Source organism: Solea senegalensis, linkage group LG3 (assembly GCF_019176455.1).
Source record: "Solea senegalensis isolate Sse05_10M linkage group LG3, IFAPA_SoseM_1, whole genome shotgun sequence".
Taxonomy (NCBI): Eukaryota; Metazoa; Chordata; class Actinopteri; order Pleuronectiformes; family Soleidae; genus Solea; species Solea senegalensis.
Genome location: NC_058023.1, coordinates 21,175,211 through 21,187,925, shown reverse-complemented (window position 1 = coordinate 21,187,925; position 12,715 = coordinate 21,175,211). Strand labels below are relative to the sequence as shown.

Genomic DNA, 12,715 nt, shown 5'->3' with positions numbered 1-12,715 from the left:
GTAAAACTGCAAAACCAACTGTGGACCCAACTTCACACTCATAAACTATCTTGTCACTGTGATACTGGGTGTTTTTATGAGGCACTGGTGAAGCAGAGACAAGCCAGGCAGTGCAGATTGCTGCTTGAATAGAAGTCAGAACCAGAACTGTCCCTCTCTGCTGCACAGCACCAAACCACTTGAGACTGGACTCACCTCCTGGTTTGGAGGCCCTGAACACAGCCAAAACCACCATGGTTTTCACCAAGATACATGAGACACAAAGCACAAAGCTGATGCCAAATGCTGCATGTCTTAGTTGGCAAGTCCATAATCTGGGTCGTCCAATGAAGAGCAATGAACACAAGAAACACAATTTGAGTGACAACAAGAGAAGAAAACTGAGTTCTGAATTGTTGGCACGAACTATAGGTGTGCTGTGATGATGGATGAAGATGCCCAGAACAACAACACAGATAAAAGTTCCCAACAGTGAGATAGATGTCAAGCAGATACCCAGAGGCTCATGGTAGGAGAGGAACTCTGTTTTCTTAGGAACACAGTGGTCACGCTGGGGGCTGGACCAGAAATCTTCTGGACAACTGGTGCACTCCATGGAGTCTGAGAAAAGAGGGAAACATACAGGTTTATAAAACATCTCTGATCTGCTGAACTGTGGTGTTTAAAGGGGACATATTATGCAAAATCAACTTTTTAACCATTTCAATACTTATATTTGGGACTCTGGAGGCCCTACCAGTCACCAAAGTGTTGAAAAAGAATACTCAGTCATGTTTTCGTGGTCCCCCTTAGTGTAAGTACAGGCGATAAAACAGTCGATGTTGAATTCCCTGCGCTTATGACGGCAGCATGCGCATTTCACTGCGAATGTTACCGCCCCACCAGTAAGTTTACTTTGAGAGCTCCACCTTAGCTCCACCTTGTCCCTGCGAGAGTGCAGGCGAGGGAGGAAGAGCGGTATTATGTCAACGCGGAGGGACAAGTGTGCTGTTCGTGGCTGGACAGTGGAGCACAGTGTTTTACACAAACTTCCAGCCTCAGAGGATTTTATATTTGAAGCTAATGTACCGGATAAAGTAAGCAAGCGTGTGTTCATGTGTTTGCACCACTTCACATCAGACTGCAGCCAGCAGTCGCCGTATTTAGTCAGCGAACGTATTTCACAGACTGTCTGATACAGTCACATACAGCGACAGTTTATTCAGCACGCCGCACGCCGCAGAGGTGGCGATCAGCGGTGCTGTCCCTAAGTGTTTTTAACTGATCGGCTGTTCGGCTCGATCCTTATGTAGGACGTCTCTTCCTGTGACGGCACTCTCGCTGTTTTCTGCACACGCTGCCATGTTGATATTGTCAGAGAACTAGTGGAGGGAGGGGGAGACAAATAGAGCTGTAAAGCGCAGTAAAGAGGACAAATCAGAAACCCCCTGGAAGAAGTGGGTGTGTGTTTGCCTGTGTCTCATTTGCATATAAAGGGACCATGCACGAAAACCAAGCGTTCTGAAAGGGGCGGGTTTAGCAGGGTTATTGAACTACTATGATGCTTCATCCTTATGGTATTTTGACCAAGGCATGTCACTGACATGTTCATTAGGACACCAGGGAACTATTTTAATGGGCGAAATAGGGTATAATATGTCCCCTTTAAAACTTTACACTCACCAGTTGTATTGCTGATCTTTCCCTCAGAACAAGGGACACAGTCAAAACAACACTCAGGTTCTCCTTTCTTTGTGGCCATGCGGGTACCTGGAGGACAGCTCTCACTGCACACTGACCGAGGAGGCTGTGTGGAGAAAAATCAGTATATTTTTTCATATCTTTTTGCTCTATGTCCACAGAGAGTTGCTATGGATTTGCATTTGTGCATCCATGGCAAGGTTTTATTTATAAAACAAAGTAATAAAACATATATTTAAATATAAATATTTTAAATGAAATTTACCTGTTTGGATTCAAAGTTCCAGAAGATTTTGTCTTCTTCCAGTGTGAGTTCTTCACCTTTGAAGGCTGACCTCTTAACTTCACCCACTCTCTGAACTTTAGTTCCTCCATCAGGGAGCCACACCCAATTTATGATGTCATATATTGGTAAGGCATCACCATTCTCATCAAATGACACTTGATCACCAAATGTTGTGGTGAAGTTGACTTTTTCCAAGTAATACACAAACTTTGAAAAATAAAATAAGACACAAAAGGAACAAATTAACAAAAAAGTGAATGTTTGTGCTATTCACAAAATATTTACTAAAGATAACTGAAAATGCATCTGGCCTCAGCGGTTACTAGTGCTGAGGAATGAAAATAAGAGTGCAGCATTTACTTATTAGAACCATATTTAACTTGAATGAACAACATATTTTTGTGACAGTATATTTGTGAACACAGCAGTACAGAGAAATCAAGATAAATCTAATTATTGCAGGATAAAATCTTTTTATAATTTCCCATCAAATAATCTCCTTTTAAGTCACATCACATGACTAAATATACTTGTACTTTGACCTGATATTACAATACACTGTCTGCTTGCTGTATAGGGAAATTGAGATGCTTTAATGTGTTAATTTATTAAGTTGTTACACTTCCTTCAAATCTTAAAGAAATACAAACGATTAAGAGTGTAATTAAGAGTTGAGTGTAAACTGATATCTCACCTGCCATGGCTCCATTCTTTGTAAATGAGCACAGGTGTTGTTGCTGAAAGGTCCTCTCCCTGGCTCACACTGCAGCATGTCATCGAGAGCATATGCCAGAGCGTACACAGCCTTATACACATTATACTCTGGTCTGAGGTATGAAACATCAAATAACTCAGACTCCACATTCTCTATAACTTCCTGTCCAGTGCATAATTTTCCTCCAGCTTCCACCCAACCTGCTGGAGGTGGTGCAAATCTACACTGAAATGTATGTTCCCAAAACTGATTCACCTGCAATTAAGTTAATTTTCAAATGAATGCCAATAAGTCATTCTTACAAATACCAAGTCAGATGGAAACTCTTACCACGTTTTTTCCATCAGCGTTGCCGTGATGGAGGTCAGGACGTATTTGTAACAGGAAGTCCCTGAGTCCTGGTATTTCTCCTCGACGGATGGCGATGCCCAGTGTTCCACCCAGATACGGCATGAGGTGAGGAGTCTGGAGCACATCAACTGATGCCCAGGCTTCACTGGCCATCCACTGCAGGCCTGTCACATTCTGCCTCACCACCTGTACATTGTATTATCACAAGTATATAAAGTGACATTTTCATGCCGTCAAGTAAAATGTTAAATGTAGTTTCCACAGTTGATTCACAAATGTGTGTTTTATTACAGGGAAAATGTAACCTTCTTAGAAGCAGCTTTATCTATTTAAAAGTGTATGACTTATGAAATCTGTATTTCAGTGGCTGCAAGGACTTTGCAACGCATCTCTTTCAGGACTGACCTCTTTCATGAGGTTAATCATGTGAGTCTTATGTGCAAACACAATCACCACTCGAGCTGTAGATTTCCTCATCACATCCACTACTCTCTTTAGTTCAGCAGAGTCGTCACCCCAGGGCAAAAACTCTGTGTAAGCCAGACAACCTCCATCAGCTGGGCCCAGATCAGAGTGAAAGGATCGGGCAGCATGGACTCCATAATCGTCATCACTGATGAGCAGACCTGCCCAAGTCCAACCAAAGTGTTTTAAAATCTGAATCATAGCATTCACCTGTGTGGACACAAAACACAGACTGGAATCATCTTTTACGAGAAATCCTGCTAAACAGGTTCATCAAAATGCATTTTTAATCACAAGTGTTGTATTTCTGACACCGCACAACTCTGTATATGAAAACATGACATGACGAGTGAGACACTTTTTTTGGAGATAGATTTTCACCTGAAAAGCATCACTTGGGATCGTCCTAAAGAAAGATGGAAACTTTTGTCTGTCACTCAGGCAGGAACATGTGGCGAAATAACTCACCTGCCAAATGAAAACAAAAAACAACAAGGCAATCAGAGATGGCAGACTTCACCCCATTCACCCAACAAGCCTCTGTCAACCTATATGTGTAACAGACTCTGTAGTGCAATGGTAGAGCGTCTAACGATTATAAGGTTGTGTGTCTATCACAAAATCTAACAAGCCTCTTTTGCTCATATTACAAGCAAGTGCGGAAGCACAGACACACACACATACACAGCCACCAAAAACAATACTTCAGTCCTACTCCATGGGGCCAAGTAAAAATAAAAACAAAGACAATAGAACAAAAAGTTAAACTTGTTGCAATTTTTTTTCAAAATGTTCAAGGTCCATAACTCAGTTGTCATAACTTTGTTACATGCAGTTTGAAATAATTTAGTAAATTCAATTTAAATCTAAATGTTAACACAATAACAATTGAGTTGAAAGATCTGGTAACACAAACTTACCATAGGCACTCTGTACAAACCTAAGACTGTAGAAATGGCTATAGAATTTGAAGAAGTAGTATCACCCACAATCCCTAGGACTGGAGGAGTTCCTACACAGTTCTCCTCTACTGTAACTTCTTCTTCTTGACCACTGACTAAGGCCAGTGCTGCACGAAATCCAATTCGTAGTTGGATGCAGTTATCATACAGACTGTATCCCAGAGTCACATTAGGCAGCAGGTTGGAGTTTCTGTTGATCTCATCAATAGCAAAGGCCATGGTCTGAGCCTGCCTCAATCCTATAATTTCCAAACTAACACAACGTATATATATGTATATAAATGTAAGTGTTTAGTATTCAAAATACATAAGTAACTCTGAAAAGCTACAAATGTTTCACAACTACAAATACTGACAGACTCACCCATAACAGGTAGGCAGCTGTGGCTCTGAGGTAAAAGTCAGGTCAGGATCAGCAGAAAATAAGTTGATTTGAAAAATCCCACCTAGAATCACATCGCCAGTTTTGTGCATCCCATTTATATTAAACTCTCCCTGTAACTGACAAGAGGAGGAATAAAGAGAGGAGGACACAGCAGAGGAAAAGTAAGAGAACATGAGCAACAGCAGGTTGTTGTCTACAAAACCCCTCATGACTTCAATCTTGTTCGTCCCTTTTCTGAGTTCTAATCCATCACTACATCAACCATTTTATTAACTTATGACAATGTTTGCTCTTGCAACGTCATGTGTCATTTACATATAGTTCCATTGTCATGTGTCTTCATGGTACAATTGCTTGTATTTTTGAATGACACAATTATATTCCGGGCCACACGGTGGTATAGTGGTTAGCACTCTCGCCTTGCAGCGAGAAAACCCGGGTTCGAGCCCCGGTTGGAACAAGGGCCTTTCTGCATGGAGTTTGCATGTTCTCCCCGTGTGTGCGTGGGTTCTCTCCGGGTTCTCCGGCTTCTTCCCACAGTCCAAAAACATGCAATGTGGGGATTAGGTAAATTGGACACTCTAAATTCACCATAGGAGTGAGAGTAAATGGTTGTTTGTCTCTAGCTGTGTGTGGCCCTGTGATGGACTGGCGAACTGCCCAGGGTGTACCCCACCTATTGCCCGATGTAGCTGAAATTGGCACAGCAACCCTCGCGACCCTCTGGTGGAGGATAAAGCGGTTAGATGATGACTGACTGACAATTATATTCCTAATGTATGTGACTGTAAATGGATGATTATGTATAATAAGTCTAAACTATTTTATCTGTTAAACTCGGTGAACAGGCTGAGGCAGGAAAGTGCATAATTTCATAGATCAAAATTCATCATTTCTGACAGTTATGTTAATGATCTGCTATGTTTTTACTTTCAAGTGACTAATATTTTTGCTCCTCTCTTCAAATATCCAAATAGACTTAAAGAATATCGGTTGTTAGTCACACTAGAAAAATGATTTAATGTAAATGTAATTCTCCCTATACACAACATCTGACTTAATTTGAAGTAGTAAGCTGAATTATAATTATGAGAATATAACCATCTATGTTTATTTAAATTTTCTTGAGGTCTCAAACATAGAGGAACTTATTCTCAATCTCCACACATAATATCACCCTAGTTTCTGGACGTTTCCAATCTTCAATCAAGCAAGTGAACATTACCAATCAACCAATATATAGAATTAGTGCTTCAGTGGTATAATTTCTGTCAGTCAGTCATCATCTAACCGCTTTATCCTCCACCAGAGGGTCGCGGGGGGTGCTGTGCCAATCTCAGCTACATCGGGCGATAGGCGGGGTACACCCTGGACAGTTCGCCAGTCCATCGCAGGGCCACACACAACTAGAGACAAACAACCATTCACACTCACACTCACTCCTACGGCCAATTGGTTTATTGTATATCCATACAAAATTATTAATATTAAACTCTCTTGTCATTAAATCTTTCAAGAAGCTCCTCAAGCAGGAGATATTATCGCAGGTTGAAGAAAGGTTTGATCCACTAACAGCACTGTTATTATATTGTTAAAAACTTTGGGAAAAGTGACACTCCTAATTATTTCAGTTCAATGGAACTGCCACACACTGACATAAACAGAACCATTTTTTTATATTCATATATATTTCCTTCTTACAAGATTACACTTGAAAGATCATATTACCCCTATCAGCAATCAGCCAAGGACCAGTGAAGGACCCCATCACAACATCTGTACGGTTAGCTCTGGAGACGTGAATAACACAAAAAAACCAAAACATATACGGTTAATACACTACAGCCTCCACATCATCCAGTTTATTATCCATAAACTGGATAATTTCCTGATATGTACCTGTTTTAACACATTTTAAGCTGAACTTCTCGTCAGGCACACCACAAACAGCTTTATTTTGAGCATAATGCGATGTGTTTTTAGCATTGGAGCTAAGCCAACTTCAGGAGACCACAGACAAGAAATGTGATTAACTGAGGCTGTTTCACTGCAGCTGGCCAAGTCTTTGGGCCTATGTAGGTAAGTTGGTAAGGTTCCACTGGACCTGATTAAGTAAAGCTGCAAGCCTATTTTAATTTGTAAGACCAAATTTTACAGGTCTCATGGATCTCATTGCCATGGCATGGCTAAATAAAGATGAAAAATACTGGAGGTAAAATTAATTAAGTAAGATTAAATTAATTACCAAAACTGGAAACATAAGCAGTGAGAGTAAAATAAGATTATAATCTATAAATAATCTATGTATTTTTTTAATCAAGGTATTTATTGTTTGTAAATTCCAAAATACAGAGGACATATAAAGAAACAGCAGTGCTGACAGTTTTACTTTATGATGCCTCGGCCCATGATGGCTTTCTTTGTGTTTCTTTCTGGTCTCAATAGCATCATGTAATATTTGGGTCCAAACAGCGCCATCAAGAGGCCAAAGCTGGAATCCAGGATGGCAAATACCTCCACTGCATCTGCATATTTGCCTGGAGAGTTAATGTAAGCAGGGACAAATGCCACCCACCCTGCACAGAAGACCAGCATGCTGAAAGTGATGAGTTTGGCATCATTGAAACTGTCTGGAAGATTCCTTGCGAGAAAGGCTAACTAAGGACAGCAAGTAAACCAATATAACCAAGTAAAACTGCAAAACCAACTGTGGACCCGACTGCACACTCATAAACTATCTTGTCACTGTGATACTGGGTGTTTTTATGAGGCACTGGTGAAGCAGAGACAAGCCAGACAGTGCAGATTGCTGTTTGAACCAAAGTCAGCACCAGAACTGTCCCTCTCTGCTGCACAGCACCAAACCACTTCAGACTGGACTCACCTCCTGGTTTGGAAGCCCTGAACACAGCCAGAACCACCATGGTTTTCACCAGGATACATGAGACACAAAGCACAAAGCTGATGCCAAATGCTGCATGTCTTATGGCAAGTCAATAATCTGGGTCGTCCAATGTAACACAAGAAACACAATTTGAGTGACACCAGGAGAAGAAAACTGAGTTCTGAATTGTTGGCACGAACTACAGGTGTGCTGTGATGATGGATGAAGGTGCCCAGAACAGCAACACAGATAAATGTGCCCAACAGTGAGATAGATGTCAAGCAGATACCCAGAGGCTCATGGTAGGAGAGGAACTCTGTTTTCTTAGGAACACAGTGGTCACGCTGGGGGCTGGACCAGAAATCTTCTGGACAACTGGTGCACTCCATTGAGTCTGAGAAAAGAGGGAAAGTGATGACATACATGTTTATACATCTCTGAACTGTGATTTTAAAACTTCACACTCACCACTTGTATTGCTGATCTTTCCCTCAGAACAAGGGACACAATCAAAACAACACTCAGGTTCTCCTTTCTGGCCATGCGGGTACCTGGAAGACAGCTTTCACTGCACACTGACCGAGGAGGCTGTGTGGAGAAACATCAGTCAGTTATTGTGTCTTATGAGGACCCCTCCATACTTTTCCATGTTCCGTGTCCACACACAGTTGCTATGCATTTTCAGTTGCAAGATAAGGGCAACAACTGATTACTATTAAGCTCCCCAAGACAGATTCCATGTAACAGTAATCAAACTATGAACTATATTCATTCTCTCAGGAAAACACCTGACATGAAGAGACAGTACATTGAGTTCATATAAACAATGCTTCACAATGAAGATGCAGAGCCTGTACCCTTCCACAGGAGAAAGATAAAGCACATTTGGACTGACCATCATTTGGTGTATATTATCTCCATAAACCTGATCAGCTGAGAGTGGTGCTTGAGTCAAGTGTAAAATATGGATTTCTTTGCTACTCGGTGGCCCCAATTTAAACAAGACTCTTTTAGAGGTCATCCCCCATTTCAGAAAATAGTTGCATATGCAGCTGACAGCAAATGTTTTATTGTTTTATGGCGGTACAAGAGGACCACAGAGACTACCTCAGATTGCTATGGTATAAAGAGAATAATATATTCTGTGATTAGACATGTATGATGGACCTGCATCTGCATCAACACATACTTAAGTCATTGACATCATGACAAGAACATACCAGATGTTAGTAGAGTCTAACCGGCCATTAAATATGATAGCATCCAACAGTCACAAAGGAAGGGAAGCCTTTCCAGCTGATGAGCAGGCCAAGAATTTGAAAGATAATTTTCTGACGTCTGGATAACCTCACTCTCTTGGGAGTCCTAGAGACTGACAGTTCACATTTCAAGTTTTCTAAGAAAAGCAATACACTCGAAGAGGTGTCTTATCCACTGTCAAAGGTTTGTATGACCCCTTGGAATTTGTGGCTCTGAAAATGCAAGGAAAAGCTTTTCTCTCTGAACTGAGAATGGAATAAGTGGAAAGATTTGTTTAAATCATAACTTTAGATCACAAGATGCTATGCTATATTGTCAGAGGCTGCTGGCCAAGGAAGAAAGCTGTGCATATTTTAGATTTTATAAATGGATTATCCTGTGCTGCACTTTAGCATCACTAATTTGAATTGCATCATCATTCAAATAGATCAAAGCAGATGCTGTGAGTTACCTGACCCACCAAGGAAATACCTGACCCACCAAGGGGGTCCAAGTTATTATGGACTCATCTCCCAAAATTCGCTGTGATACATGACATCAGCAGCAGGCTACTCATCACCCCATTGGTGGACAAAATGGGTAGCCCCACCCCCCAGATGAGACAATATAAGGCCTTCCAACCTGACAATTATTGGAGGTATTTGTACCTAAAAAAAATCTATCTTCAGTTTTTAGAACTGAAGCAATGTGCTCTGGTCTCTTTGATCTGGTTAAGATTCGAGCTGCAGCGTTCTGAATGAGCTTAATGTTTTTTTTGTCTACGAGGATGGACACTCCCTCCACCATGAGGACCAAGTTAGAGCCAGAGGACCAACCACACTCTGTTCCAAAACCAGTCAGTATGCTGAGATCTCAGCTGCACTGATAATGTTGCAACAAGCCTTGTTGGTCAAGCAGCTACCTGGCTACCTGCTCCCCAAACTTGCACAGTGAATGCAATCAATGGCTGACAGGTTAGAGAACAGACAGAGCATGCTCAAGCCAGCGGACAGGCAGTCTACCTAGTCCTCCGAACCATTGGAGAACTGGTGAGGAACCCCCGGCACAGATGGCAATGCCACACCTGAGTCACACCATACGAGATGATGAAGGGTTGTGAAATGACACTACAGCTGCACCTCATGTACCAGTTTGAAAGACTTAATCCAAGAGCTTGAGCCAAGGTACACAGTTCCTAGATGCGCGACTATCACCGACAGAGTAGCCACGGAGGCATATGTGACAGTCACTGCACATTTTATAGACATGTGTCAAGTGTGAGTACTTCACCTTTGAATGCTGACCACTTAACCTCACCCACTGTCTGAATTTTAGTTCTTCCATCAGGGAGCCACACCCACTTTACTTTGCCAGATGCATTGGTGAGTCAGTGCTCTCCATCATCACGTACAATGTGGCTAATTATATTAATGCCGTCGAGAGGCACCTGCAGGCCGCCAGTGCATGGCCCAGTGGACAGAGCATGTAGCAACCACATATTAAGTTAAAATGTATTCAAATTTTAATGAAAAATTCAAATATAATTTGATATTTGCATTATAGAGGAAAATTGACATCCCTAGCGACTGACCTGCAGGTGCACCTGGCAACAACTTGCATGGGCCCAAAAGAATATGGAGGTCAGCACTAGAGCAGTTAAGTTCTTCTACAACAGGAAAGCACCTACACGTGAGTAGGAGGGAAGATCCTCTACTTCAGGTATGCCAAGCCAGCAGGAGTGTCCAAGAAATTACTGCCAAGTTTGTCCGGCCACTTTGATGTTGTTGGTAAGCTATCACCTGTGGCTTACAGAGTCCGCACCTCAGTGGCAAACCAGGCTACGGAATACCATTGGGTCCACGTCAACCAGATAAGACCTTATAAGCTGTTCTCACAGACCAAAAGTGGGGAACCTACTTCAGCTGCTGAGGCTGGAGCAGTCTCCAACCCTGAAGAGTAAGAGAATGCAACACACTTGTTCTCCCTCTAAACAGTAGCTCAGAGGGGCAACCAGATTACAGAAGGAGCAATGAGAGTGATTATCTACAAATATGTCACTTACAGATCTCAAACAACACAGTAAACCACCTGTGGACAGGCTCTCACTAATGCCACCCTTCATCAATATTTTTCTTGATGTGAAAACACGTCTCACATTAGGAATCGGTGCAGACAGCAAAGTGAGAGACCTCTGCCCTCAGCTGTTGCCAGTGCTAAAGAATGAAAATAAAGAATGCAGATGGAAATGACTTCCATTCTGTTTATTAAACTTGAAAAAAAAGAAAACATTATCACACTTACACTTCATTCAACTCTTAAAGAAATACAAAGGATCAAATTAATTTAATAGCTGAGTGTAAACTGATATCTCACCTGCCATGGCTCCAGTCTTTGTAAATGAGCACAGGTGTTGTTGCTGAAAGGTCCTCTCCCTGGCTCACACTGCAGCATGTCAGAAGTCAGTCTCCAAATTATCTATAACTTCCTGTCCAGTGCATAATTCTTCTCCAGTGTCCACCCTGCCTGCTGGAGGTGGTGCAAATCTACACTGAAATGTGTGTTCCCAAAACTGATTCACCTGGAAGATAATTATTTTTTGTATTTAAGCCAGTATATAATACTCACAAATGACCTCTGCGGGAAATTCTCACCATGCTGTTTCCATCTGTGTTGTTGTGATGTAGGTCAGAACATATTTTTAACAGGAAGTCTCCGAGTCCTGGCATTTCTCCTCGACGGATGGAGATGTCCATTGTCCCACCCAGGTACGGCATGAAGTGGGGAGTCTGGAGCACATCAGATAATGTCCAGGCTTCACTGGCAATCCACTGCAGGCCTGTCACATTCTGCCTCACCACCTGTACATTGAATTAAAATTAGTCTATAAAAAACAGCTTTAACAACTTGCAGTTGAAACATTTTTTAGAGGCTAAATCTGAAGATCAGCAGCTCTAAGTCTGAGGCCATGGTTCTTAGCAGGAAACCTGTGGATTGCCTTCTCCAGGTAGGGAATGACTCCTTGCCCCAGGTGAAGGAGTCATTCCCTACCTGGAGAAGGCAATCCACAAGTATCTCGGGGTCTTGTTCATGAGTGAGGGGATGAGAGAGTGGGAGATGGGCCGGAGAATCGGAGCGGAAAAGAGAGCTGAGCCGGAAGGCAAAGCTCTCGATCTACCAGTCAATCTTCGTTCCTACCCTCACCTATGGTCATGAAGGTTGGGTCATGACCAAAAGAACGAGATCGTGGGGACAAGCAGTCGAAATGGGATTCTTCAGGAGAGTGGCTGGCTTTTCCCTTAGAGATAGGGTGAGAAGCTCGGTCATCCGGCGGGAGCTCGGAGTAGAACTGCTGCTCCTTCACGTTGAAAGGAACCAGTTGAGGTGGTTTGGGCATCTGGTGAGGATGCCTCCTGGACGCCTCCCAAGGGAGGTGTATCAGAACACTTCCGGGTTTGAGAACAGTCCTCGGTGTTCGCTTATTTGAGAATTGGAACAGCACTTGGACTGAGGCTGATGACGTCAAGTATGGGATTACGCAAGTACGCACAAGTATGGATATTGAGAAATGGCCTCAGTCTCTCCATATAGATCTAACCTGCCTACTGCATGTCCCACCCCGGTATCTCGCGATTGGACGACTGTTATGACAGATGAGCAGGTAACCAATTGACAAGCTTTACAGAAATAAATGACACAATGAAAAGAAATAGTTACAAATAATATTACAAACTTATGAATCACAGTCAAA

At 42.2% G+C, this 12,715-nt stretch overlaps 1 long non-coding RNA gene across 1 annotated transcript; it reads right to left on the bottom strand.

Moving 5' to 3' along the window:
• Nucleotides 1-4,639: 4,639 nt before the first annotated feature.
• LOC122767090 lies at nt 4,640-6,679 on the bottom strand. Its single transcript, XR_006360163.1, has 3 exons — nt 6,573-6,679; nt 4,824-4,954; nt 4,640-4,712 (listed from the first exon to the last, which is right to left on the bottom strand). It is a non-coding gene; the product is annotated as an uncharacterized LOC122767090 (long non-coding RNA).
• Between the last annotated feature and the right edge of the window lie 6,036 nt (nt 6,680-12,715).